The 12,193-nt window shown below is 36.7% G+C and overlaps 1 protein-coding gene across 5 annotated transcripts in view; it reads left to right on the plus strand.

Moving 5' to 3' along the window:
- Ndst4 (N-deacetylase/N-sulfotransferase (heparan glucosaminyl) 4) overlaps positions 1-12,193 on the plus strand; it is a 259,969-nt gene that overhangs the window by 202,071 nt on the left and 45,705 nt on the right. The gene's annotated exons all lie outside the window — the stretch shown is intronic.

Genomic DNA, 12,193 nt, shown 5'->3' on the forward strand with positions numbered 1-12,193 from the left:
AAAAAAAAAAAAAAAAAGAATACTACAAGTTTTTACAATAACCTGGAATTTATTTAAGAACATGGCTTGATACTTGGCAGGCTGTTCCCCTATTAGCCACAACCGGTTACCAACATTTAATAGACATATATTTTATAATTTATTTTTATAATAATTTTATAATAAAGTTAGAATAATTTTATAATTATTATATATATTTAATTTTGTCTCAAGAATTGCTCTGACCTGATAGGGAGTCAGGATTTCTGGTTTCTGTCCTAAGGTTAATTTTGCAACTTCTTCTGTTAGCATAGCTGTAGCAGCTACTGCTGGGAGACAGGGCAGCCATCCAGCAGCCACTCCATTTAACTTTTTGAAAAGTATGTCACTCAGTGGAGTTCTTGTCCTAGCCTTTGGTTCAAGATACACAAGGCAAATCCTTTCTTTTCTGATACAGTATGCAGAAGAAGAAGGGCTTTCTCGAGTCAAGTATTCCGTTATACCAGGCATAAGGATCCAACTATTGGCTAATTAAATCAGGGAGAGCTGATATAGTCCCAACAGGTAAAATCCTTGTTGGTCTTTGCTAGAATTTGAGAATTTCTCCCAGTTTTGCTAGCAAATCTCTTCCTAGCAAGAGAGTAGAATGTTCTGGGACAATTAAAAACTCATAGTTGGGCTTCAAAGTGAGGTGTCAAGCAGCAGTAAAGAATTTCCAACTGGGAGTCTACTACAACCCAACTATGGCTCTAGATCCAGAGGAGAGTTTTCCAGAAAGTAAGTCAAAACAGAATGTATCGAATTGGCCCATTCATAACACCCAGCATTACCCAGGGTTCATTACAGGAAATGATGATGTCCATGAACAGGAGCATTATAGATTCCCTTGGGCCTCTTCAGATCAGGAAACAACGCTTTGGCTGGTCTAGCCCCTCTCGAGGAACTGGGATAGTCAACTCAGTGCCAGGAGACAGGCATATTGGCTGTCTCACCTTCAGAGCAGGGCCCAGGCAGTGGCTTGCTATATTTGTGTGTCCAGTGTCTAGACTTCTTGCACTCAATCATCCTTGGGTTTTCCCTTAGATAATTTGGGTGAGTTCAAAGTATTGCCAATTATGACAACTATAATTTGAAGTTTACTCTTCTGACATTCCTCCAAATCCCCACTGTTGAACACAGAAAAGGACACATCCAGCAATTGGGTCATAGGTGTCTGGGGTCCCATCTGAAGTTTCTTTTTTAAACAGATGTGAGACATCCATATCCTCCTGAGAGACAAGTGGGCTTTCAAGGACAAGATCATCAAAGATACCTCTCTTTTCGTGAGGGGCCACTCTAAATACCACAGTTTCTGGGCTTTTCTTGAACAGGTCACAAAAACATGAGCTTAAAGGATTTCATTCCACCTTCTATGTTTCAAGTAGAAACAGTTTAACTGAAAAATAGTTTCTCAATTTAAACTACAATCCCATTTCCATCTTTTGCCACTTCTTAGTTCATATTGAACCCAAACCATATTGCAAGAGAAGATAAGGTATTCCAATAAATAAATTAATTGATTTAATTTTGTAATTAGCAGCTATTTTCCCCAAATATAGTAAGACAACTGAGCAAAATATCACAGGGAACAGATCTAATTAGAAACAAGAAGACAAAAGGGCATAAGAGCAGGCTTTCTGGCTATTTAACCCATACACCTAGAGTGAAGGGAAACACAAGAAAAAAAGAGGGGAGATACACTTAAGGGGGAGATAAACTTGAGGCATACCTCCAGACCTCTCATCAGCTGAAAGAAGAAAAAAAAAGAACAGGTATGTGCCAAAGGGCCTTAGGTGCTCTCCTGGCTGGCTAAGGCAAGTATGTTGCCCTGGTTTGGGGTGCTAGAGTCTCTTCTGGAGGTGGCTTCTAGGTCCTTTATGTCCTGAGCAAGGAACTGGTCATGACAAGAACAAATGGTAGCAAAGTTTTATTAAGAGTAGGAAAAGAAACAGGCTCTGCAGAGCAAGTTTGGGCCAAGTAAAACTGGGAACAGTAGTACACCTTCAGCGTGAGGGCAGACCATGGTAAGAGACCAGAGAGTGAGCACTTGATGGCGACTGTCTCTTTTTGTATCACGCAGTCCTCAGGCTGACCTCAGGGTTAGGCCATCCCATCAGAAACCTGCTGAAATTCTAATGAAAAGTCAATCACAGGAGTTTGGAAACTGTTCTGCTGCCCTGGGATTTTGCATTTAACAGGTCACACCTACTTCCTCAGCCAGTTTTGCCTCACCCTAATCTCCTGTTTTGGAAGGCTTGAGAACAGAATTTCCAAAAGTGAATTTGGAAAGATGTGTATGAAAAGTATGTCCAGAGTTAAAGGGAAAGAAGTGCTGCGTTTAAAGGAAGGGAATGGCGTGTGGCCGCCTGAGAGTGATGACCTGACACTCAAGGTCAGGGTCGGATCATCGAAGGGCTCACACACTCATGAAGCACCATCAACTATAATTAGTAGTTTGCAAACAAGGGATATTCAAGACAGAGATCTCCCTTAGTGTAAAAAATGTATGCTTGATACTGAATAAAGGACAAATGGAAGTTGAAACCCTTCTGTTGCTCTTAAAACAGAGCTAAAAAGACTTTTTTAAAAGCCTCTAATTTGGAGTAATGAAATGCAAAAGGAAAGGAAGGAATTACAAAAAGAAGAGGCAGGGTAGTCATTAGCGACTTTCCAAAAGGGACAGAGTTCCAATACAAAGGGCAAATCCAAAGCTAAATACAAAGGTACTAATGAGTCAATGCCTGGAGCCAAAGAATTAACGAATTGAAAGAATTCAGTTAAGGAGGTGATTGTAGAACGTTTGCATAACAATGCAGAACAGAAGTGAATTGCAGCCCATTTTAGAATAAAAAGATTAGATGATTATAGGCAAAGGGATAGTGGGGAGTAGGGAGAATGAATTTGCAGCTTGTATTTTAAGGAGAAAGGAGAGGTAGTTCGTAGGAAAGGATCTCTGAAAAGAATTGAATGCAGCACAGAAGATTAACCTCAGTGGGCCGGGCTGGTTGCAATTCTGAAGAAACAGAAGACAAGAACAGGTTGAAGAGCAAGTTCTTTGCAGTTATTGGGAAAGAAGTTACAGAAATCTCTAACCTCTCTTAACACCGCTTCTTGTACAGTACTAAGATTGTAATAACAACTATTATTTCTGCTGGGAGAAGTTTTCTGGGGTGTAGTCAAACTATCGGTGGTGGTGATTCTTGAGAAAAAGTGATTGCAAAGCTTGTCCTACAACATTTTTCACAAGAGTCTAATTCTCACAACCTATAAGGTAATTTATGCAAGGCTTTTTGTGTTAATGGAGCTTTATCAAAATGTTCCTGACTTCTAGCTATTGTTTCATTAAAGCTGCCCTAATACTTCATTTATATTCTCTTACTTATAGTCTTCTCAATAAACTATAACTGTGCTATAATTACAACTAGTTTACCTCTAAACTGTAGCCTGAAAAATGGTACAAATGTTGAACTTACCAAAGTTAACGGCATGAGACTTTAAAAAGCCGATGTTTCAATTGTTAACATTTCAAAATTTGTACACTCTCATGAAGCCTACACATACACTTCATGAGTGACATGAAGCATAAAACTTCCAAAAGAAGAAAGAGGAGGAGGAGCAGGAGGAGGAGATGGTGGCATCTAGATTTCTCCACCCCAAGTCCACTTCACCATATGAATATACTGCAGATTCAAAACAATTTTTGTTCACTATCTGCCAAATATTTTCCTTGTCATGGCAAAACCTCACAATGTTACCACTAATAGCGCCAATTGACAGATGGAAACACTGAGGATCTCAGAGCTTAAATAAATTCCCCCAACCCAATAACTAGAAAATGGGGAGGCCAAAATTTCAGACATTGAGGATGGTGGCATTGACGATCAGGTTCTGTCCCCACACCCACCCCACACCACGTCCCTGGGAGGTACAGCCATTCCATTTGGAGACAGCGTATAACATTTTTGAAAGAAGCCTATGACTGATGTTTGCTATGACATTTTCTAAAGGTCTTTGTAAATCTCCATGAGGCTTATCAATTTTGCTGTACCTCTCTTGAGTTTTGTGCTTTGTTCCAAGTACAGTTTAACCTCAAACACTTTATTACCTAATGTGAACATAAGTTTTATTATCTCTGCCACCGTTCAAGTTCAGAATTCACTTTACAATCATGGGATTCTTATTACTTGACTTAATACACACTTCAGGGTCATCCTTGGCCCATTCACCACTTCTTGGTTTGACTTCTCCTTAATATTTAACAATAACCAATTGTGTAGTTTGTGTATTCATCGCGGGTCTGGAGTTCAGTGGGACCAAAATCCATTTAGAAGAAGATATATTAAAATAAGCTGTTCATAAGTATCTGGGGAGGACAGTCTATAAGAAGGCCCCCATTTTCCAAAGTAAAGATTATGAAGTAACCAATTTGACAGTAAAGTGAATAGCCTTTCTTTTGTTCAAACATGCTTTTTTATGACATGGAATCTATGAAAATTAGTTTAAAAATGTAGATGTGCCTCTTTTGTATTGTCAAAGAAGTCATTTAAGACTGTAGAATAATGTTCAGTGTGCCTAAATATAGCTGAGAGCTCAGCTGTGATGTGTGGATGATAAACTAGAGAGATAACATTAACAAAACAAAACCAGAAATAAAGCAAAGTAAAGCTAAAGCTGAAATGAAAATATATTAGTGGTTCTTATACCCAAAGTACTAGAACTATGGGATGAGGAAAAATAAATTGGAATAAGTTTGAGATACAAGATCCAGCACCCTTTGTGGCATTCCACGGTCTCTACAGAGGAAATACAGATAGAGTACTGTATTTCTTAGGGCCCAGAAAAGGGGCTATTCATTAACCTGACCAGGGAAGCGGTAATAATGCCAACAAAATTAAAGAAGTTAAAAGAAGAAATTTATATGAAATGTAAGAAATACTTTATGGATTAACACAGAGAAATTGAAGTTATTCTGTATACAGAGAACTATGTTTAAGAGACTGGGCATTAAAATAATATTTCCTAAGACTAATTGCATTATTGTAAGTAGGTTATGCAATCTCTCTAAGTTTTACCATCTTCATAGTTCATTGGCAAAGTGAATATTAATTTTTTATTTTTATTTATTTATTTTTTTTTTGTACTGGGAATTGAACTTAGAACCTTGTGCTTGCAAAGCAGGCACTTGTACCACTAAACTGCATTCCCAGCCTGGGCAAAGAGAATATTATAGGATGGAATGAAAGACTAACATGTAGAAGTCATTTTGTGTCAGTGATTGATTTGATGTTTTTAATCTTTAGCTAACCTCCTGATCCAACGACTAGGTAAATAAATGCTTTTAAGCTTGAGCCATCTTGAGTGAACAAGTAAAACTGAAGTGATCATACTTCTCAGGCGTATCACTTCTGCCTGTACCTCCAGTTATTACTAAAGTTTAATTATACTGTAGAAGAGGCGAAGTCTAATGACCTTCTATGTTGATTACTAGAAAAAAGCATAAAGTAGAGGGCAGAGTTATATTCAAAATTAGAAGTCTTAACTAAGACCCAGGCAACCAATTAGCTAAAAAGAATCAATGCCTCTTTTGGCAGCCAAAAGGCAGTAATGAAAAACCTGAAGTGAAAAATTCATGGACCTAAAGAATGTCTCTATCCTTTGCTTACCGGTAGTCCAAAGTGAAAAAGTTAGGTTGCACAGAGAAAATGAACTCATTATTTTAATAAATGAATTGAGTGCGTTCCAGCAGAGCAGATGCATTTACTAACATTTGAAGGATTTTAAATGCTGAATTAATTTAAGCTGGATAGTTTGGGATTTCACAGAGTAATTATTAAGTGGATCCATGCATGGATGCCTGTTTGTTTTTGTGCCAGCGGCAGACAGGCAATGCTTATAAGTTTTAATCGCACAGCCTCTTCTGTGTAGCTGCAGCTGAATGTCAATTTATCCTTGTTAATCTGCAACTCGGCAGCAAACCTTATGGATGTGTGTCCAGGCAGACGTCTTCTTAAACAGTTCTGACACTTCAGCTCTGAACTCCTGTTCAGCATTGTAATCGTCTCCTGCAAGATTCAGAACCCAATGCAGACTCAGTTGTCACCTGTCTGCTGGTTTCTGTTTGTCACATTTTTCTCTCCACATTAAAAAAAACATGATTTATGTTTGAGGTATATTCATTTTTACAGCAAATAAAGAAACAAAAATAGTTTGCTGTTGTTTTTCAGAGGACTTTATATTAGGCCCATATTCTCCGAAAGTCTTTCTACATTAATCACCTGTTTTCTCATATAAAAACCAACTCAATTCAGATTCTTTGAGATTAAGACTTTAGCTCTTTTAGGGGTACTTGGTTTTACATTTGCCCCTTTATTTGCTGCGCGGTTTGCATCACACTATGGAAACTAAAGTGTAATTCATAATGCATTAGTTGCTGTTAGGGATCTCCTAAAACAAAACTCCACAGGCCTGAGAGATGACTACAAAATTTACTAAAACAAGCTGTTTCTCTTTTCCAGTTTTCTCCATTCTCCTGTGAATCTCTTTGTTTGCAAGAGATTTAGAAAAGTAAGCCATCTATTCTCATTCTCAAATACTGGAACCTCTGGGTTTTTTCATTTGCTAACAAGCTGGCTAGGAAATAAGAAAATATGGAAGATTATGAATCTTGCAGCTGGAGAGCTTCTTTCCATCACTCCTTCTTCGTATGTTCCTTGTTTTCTTATTGAATGAAGCAACATTTGTATATTCTTTTGAGTTGCTGAGACAAAATTCCCCACACCTGAAACCTAAGGAGGAAGAGGTTTATTTTTGCCCACAGTTTCATGGGCTCAGGCACAGTTTCCAGCTCCAAGAAGGAGATAGGGGTAGGGGCTGGTGGGAGAAAACTGCTCCAGTCAGAGGGGCCAAAGAGCAGAGAGAGAAAGGAGATTCTGGGGACAAGAACACATCCTCTTAGGGCATGGCCCCAGTGACCCACGTCCAACCAGGCCTCACCTCTTAACTGCTATGAACCTATCCATGGATGAACGCAGAGTCCAGGGCCTCCAGGATCTACTCACCTTCCACACACGTAAGACTTTCGGGGGACATTTTAGAGCTAAACTCTAACAATGTACTAATAGGCAAAGTGAATATTTTAAAAATCAATGATTATTTCTACCAAAATCTACATGGCAATAAAAATCATAAACTCTAATCATAAAAATTTAAAAGGTTTGCAGTACTTCAGAAATAAGGTAATACTTGACGGTGTATGCTCTATTTTTGCTACTTACAGTTTACAATCTGTTTGTGTCACAAATGCTTACTTCTCTCCCTCGAACTGGCAACATGTGCTCTCCATACGAAATGCAGAGCAACTTGCCGGGGTGAGCAACAAAGAGCTTTGGGAAGTGTTTTCTTCATCCATCTGCTGTTTCTCAGTGAGCCCACCGTGTCTCACCCGTTCTCCTCAGCTCCTAGAATGAAGAAGTAGGATGATGACAAGTTTTACACCTCTCTTTCTCTACAAATAAGACAATAATGCCCGACTCCTAGCCACTCCTACACTTAGCAAATAATTTTGTCAAAGTTTAATGAACTCTCTACTGATGACCAGAATTTAATTCACAAGCATGTTTCCTTTGCTAAGTACACTGTTCAATTTTTTTTCAAAAATATAAGTTCATTTGGGATTTTCATGACATCTCTTGAAAAAACAGCATGACCGTTTGCAGAGGGGTAGAAAGAAAAGCTCAAACTTTCTAGCTCAGTGTTGACTTCACCACTCCCAACTGTCTTACTGTGAGTGCGATTTCTGTCACTGTGCACCTTGCTAATTTTTTATTTAGAAACCCATTAGCCACTTACAACTTTATGGTTGTCCCTTATGTATTCCTGAGTGTATGGTCCTTGCTTTCGCTTATGCCAAGAACTATATTAAGTCCAACAGGTTGATTAAATTTATCTCAGCATCCGATGTTCTCACAGACCAGTGGAAGATATTTTTAATCAAAATACACTGAGTTGGGGGCTGGGGATTTAGCTCAGCGGCAAAGCGCCTGCCTGGCAAGCACAAGGTCGTGAGTTCGGTTCCCGGTACCGGAGAAAAACCAAAAAAAAAAAAAAAAAAAAATACAGTGAGCAACAGCACACAGCGTATTCAAAATGCTCTAGGACTACACAAGAGAAAAAAGTCCATTTCATGTTTCCTGTTTGACGTTTTGTGGAAAAAATATCACTAAAAATATTTAACATCTATTGTAGATGTGCTGAAAGAAATATACCAGCTATGTATGAGGATACCAAATTAAAGAACAGGGACAATTTTCAGACACACAAATTACTTTGTCGCAAGAGCAGAAGAATCATGAATATGAAAAGCACTGGATTCTGAGACAATTTGTCATTATTATAATTAGTACTCTGTCAACACAAAACCTAGGTTTCAACAATCCTTTCTTGTTGTTACTGCAGCTGTTGGTTTAGTTATCAGGTCCAAATGTCCTGGGAGGTCCAGCAACTGTAAATGGACTATACTTCTTGATCTGTAATGGACTATAATCTGTAATGGTAGGCTGTCAGGATGTGGCACATGCTAAGCCCTCAAATCTCAAAGAACCGCTGTGACACATAAGCACTGTGATGAAACTGTTGGCTGTTGTATGATGGACACTTGACAGGGATGCTTTTGTTCACAACACCATTTATGTATTAAAAGATAGCCTGTTGGCATATGACCAACTTTAAACAGCTTGGAAATTATAGAACATTTTGCTAGGACAATAAAAGGACTGAGGCATACAAAGCCCATATTTATATCAGTATACAAGAGAGTAGAAAAAAGAAAAGGAAAAGCAAGACAGCAAAACAATGGTGAAACAGAGAAAATAATTTTAGTTTTAGGTCTTGTATATACAAGGTAAAACTATGTGATATCACACATTAGAGTTGGCCCCCAATCAAACTCATGTTAGCCAGCTGTTCCACTTCAAAACGAGTGTTAATGTACATACAAACTTTGCTTTTGTAAGGTTTTTAGGGAAAATATTTTGATTGTGCCGTAACAGTGGACAATTGAGGAATCCTCATTGAAAAACATAATAATATATAACTTTGTTGAGAATTCTTGCCTTTGCCACCTTGAAATCTATTCTACATAAAATAAAGAAATGCCCTGCAGATATCTTAGCAAGAATTCCTAACGCTTCAACCACTTTTGGGTTTAAGAATATTATAGGAATTTTAAATTTAAGATTGTGGTTTTTACTAATCAAGGTACACGGATTCAGCAATGGCTGTTCTATTACATATTGTTGTCTTCAAATTAGTTGTTCACATTACCAGTTATAATCATGCAAAACTGGTCAGAAAAAGAAAAATTTAAGCATTAACTATTCCTTTCAATAAACCAATAGACATCATGTTTGATCAATCTTGCATTCTTACATCTGGTAATCTGAGCAACTTCGTCGAAGATAGTAATATGTAATATAACAACCACTGTTAACACCTTATCACCTTGTTTTGAAATTTTGCATCTTTTCTTTCTGTATCTGTTTTTGAGTTTTCTTTTTGTCTTGGTTGTTGTTTTTTTTTTTTTTTTTTTTTCTCTTTAAAAAAATACTAAAAAAATTTGAGGTATTTAAATTTAAGATTGTGGTTTTTAAACTCAAATCAAAGTTCTTTCTATTTTCCAAAGCTGAATACATCTGCCTATCACCCCAGCAGCTTTGAGTTGGTGTGTGTATAAATACGTATGTGATTAAGTGTACAATTGAGCATGTAACTTTTATGGGTGTGTACAGGTGTATGTGTGTGAGTATATGTGTAAATGTGTAAAGTCATGTCACCTTGTGGGAAGTGTATATATTCTTTATTCATAATAATCTTTTTTATTGCAAAGTCTTTTTTTGAAGCAGTGCTCTTTTTGAATGGTATTGAATGGTGTATTTTTCCTTATCCCTTTATGTGTAACCCAAATCTTTACATTTATAGTGAGTTACTATAAATGTTAAGATTATTATAGTAAAGTTAGTATAAATATAAAGATTATTATAGTAAAGTTCCTATAAATGTAAAGATCCAGGTTAAAAGACAATATATAGTTGGCTCTTGATTCTTGTTTTTAATCTATTCTGCCAACTTCTGACTTTTCATTGGTGAATTTATATTATTTACAATTAATTTAATTATTGATAAGGGTGGATTAGTATCTACAATCTTGTAATTGTCTGTTACTTGCTGATTTTTTATTATTCCCTTTTTTATTTTTTGTTTTACTCGACAGTTTTATATGATGCTATTTTATCTCTTTTTTTGTATAGCTTTATGCATGTTTTCATTACCATTATAATCATCTTCATCAGTCTCAGTGATCGATGTAGAGTTTACAATATATAATTTGATCTAACCTAAGATTACTTTCCTATAACACTACCCTGCTTTACTTGCAGGGCAAATACCTGGTAGCACACACAGTATTTCCAATTCTTTCTTGCCATTTCGTATCATGCAACTGTCATTTGTTTCCCTTATCCATTTTAAATACCTACCAGTGCATTAGTATTATTGCTATATAGTATTTTCAGGTAAGTTAGCAACAAAAATATATAATAGTTTTATTTCATTTTCATGTTTTTAACAATTTTCTTTACCTTATGCTTACTCAGCATGCTGATCTATATCATCTTTTATTCTGCATAAAGTAGTTCTTTTAAATGTTTTGGGAAGATAGGTCTGCCTGCAAAGGATCCAAGAGTTTTTCTTTATATGTGAAAGTCTTCTTCACATATAAAGGATAATTTTTTTGGATATAGAATTCTAGATCAGTAGTTTTAATCTTTTAACATATTAAATATTTTATTCTACTCACTTTTGTCTGCCTGGTTTCTCAGGAAAAATCCACTGTAGGGCTGCGGATTTAGCTCAGTGGCACAGCGCCCGGCTGGCAAGCACAAGGTGATGAGCTCGATTCCTGGTACTGGAAGAAAAACAAAAGCAAAACAAAACAAACAAACAAATAAACAAACAAAAAAATCCACTGTAATTCTCATTTTGTGTATATCGAAAGTTGTTGTTTTTCTCCCTCTGGTCTTTTAGGTATGCTTATTTGTTCTTTGTTTGTTTTTGCATATTCATTTGCATTCATCCTTCTCGGTGTTCTCTGAGCTTAGTGGATTCACAATATGGAATCTCTTATTAATTATAGAAATGTATCAGCTATTGTTGCTTTATTTTCTTTTGTTCCTTTTTTCTTATTCTGGTACAATGTGATATATATATATAGTCTCAAAATGTTTGGATGTTTGCTTCTATTTTACTACTTTTCATTATTTGCTAGCTCTTTGTGCTTTAATTTGGATAGTATCTCTTTACATCTCTTCTAGTTCACTGACTTTTTTACTTCACTATGTTGAGCCCATTCATAAATCACTGATTCACTAATTGCCATCAGTTCATTAAAGATGCTTCTAGTATGGTAAACACACACTCAAATGCTGCACATCACATGAAGGTCTGGGTAGATTCTTCAGGCGTCATAGCCATGATGTTTGGTGCTCATATCCCATGGTATAACTAGACCTCCTCCCTCAGCCCTTACTGAAACTGATATTTAACAAAGCTTCTTGCCTTTTGGAAGCCCTTGCTGTGAGGGAAGTCTTCCTGTCTGCATTTATATGCCAAATAATGCTAGCCACTATGTGGTGTCCTTGGTGTCACCTTGAGCTACAAGTATTTCGTGTGTTCTATTATAAACAGCTAAGCTTGATCAAGCAGAAAGCTGAACTGCAATAACAACAACTAGTCAACCAAGCAAACAAAATCTCCTGTATAATTTTAATTTGATTCTTACTCTATGATCCACTTTCCCTTCCCAGGATCCTGCTTGCTTTCCTCATCCTAACTCTGAAAAAGGGGGAAACAAAGATTGTTAGCATAAGTGTGAGATAATTTTGATTTTTTTTCCTCTCTGAAAGTAGCATACTGCCTCTCTCTCCCTTCTTTGTTGCTACTTATCAGAATGGATCCTTGACATTTGAGCAATTACAAGGAATGTGAGTTTTTTAAATGACCAATTATTGTCAATGATGTACAATGATCTTTGGATTTGCATTTCAATACGCAAACATTTTTTACATTACCGACCAGGAGTCATAAAATGAGTTGACCGAAATATTTAAATTTTATTGTAGAA

This window comes from Chinchilla lanigera, unplaced genomic scaffold (genome assembly GCF_000276665.1).
Source record: "Chinchilla lanigera isolate Chin_1 unplaced genomic scaffold, ChiLan1.0 scaffold00027, whole genome shotgun sequence".
Taxonomy (NCBI): Eukaryota; Metazoa; Chordata; class Mammalia; order Rodentia; family Chinchillidae; genus Chinchilla; species Chinchilla lanigera.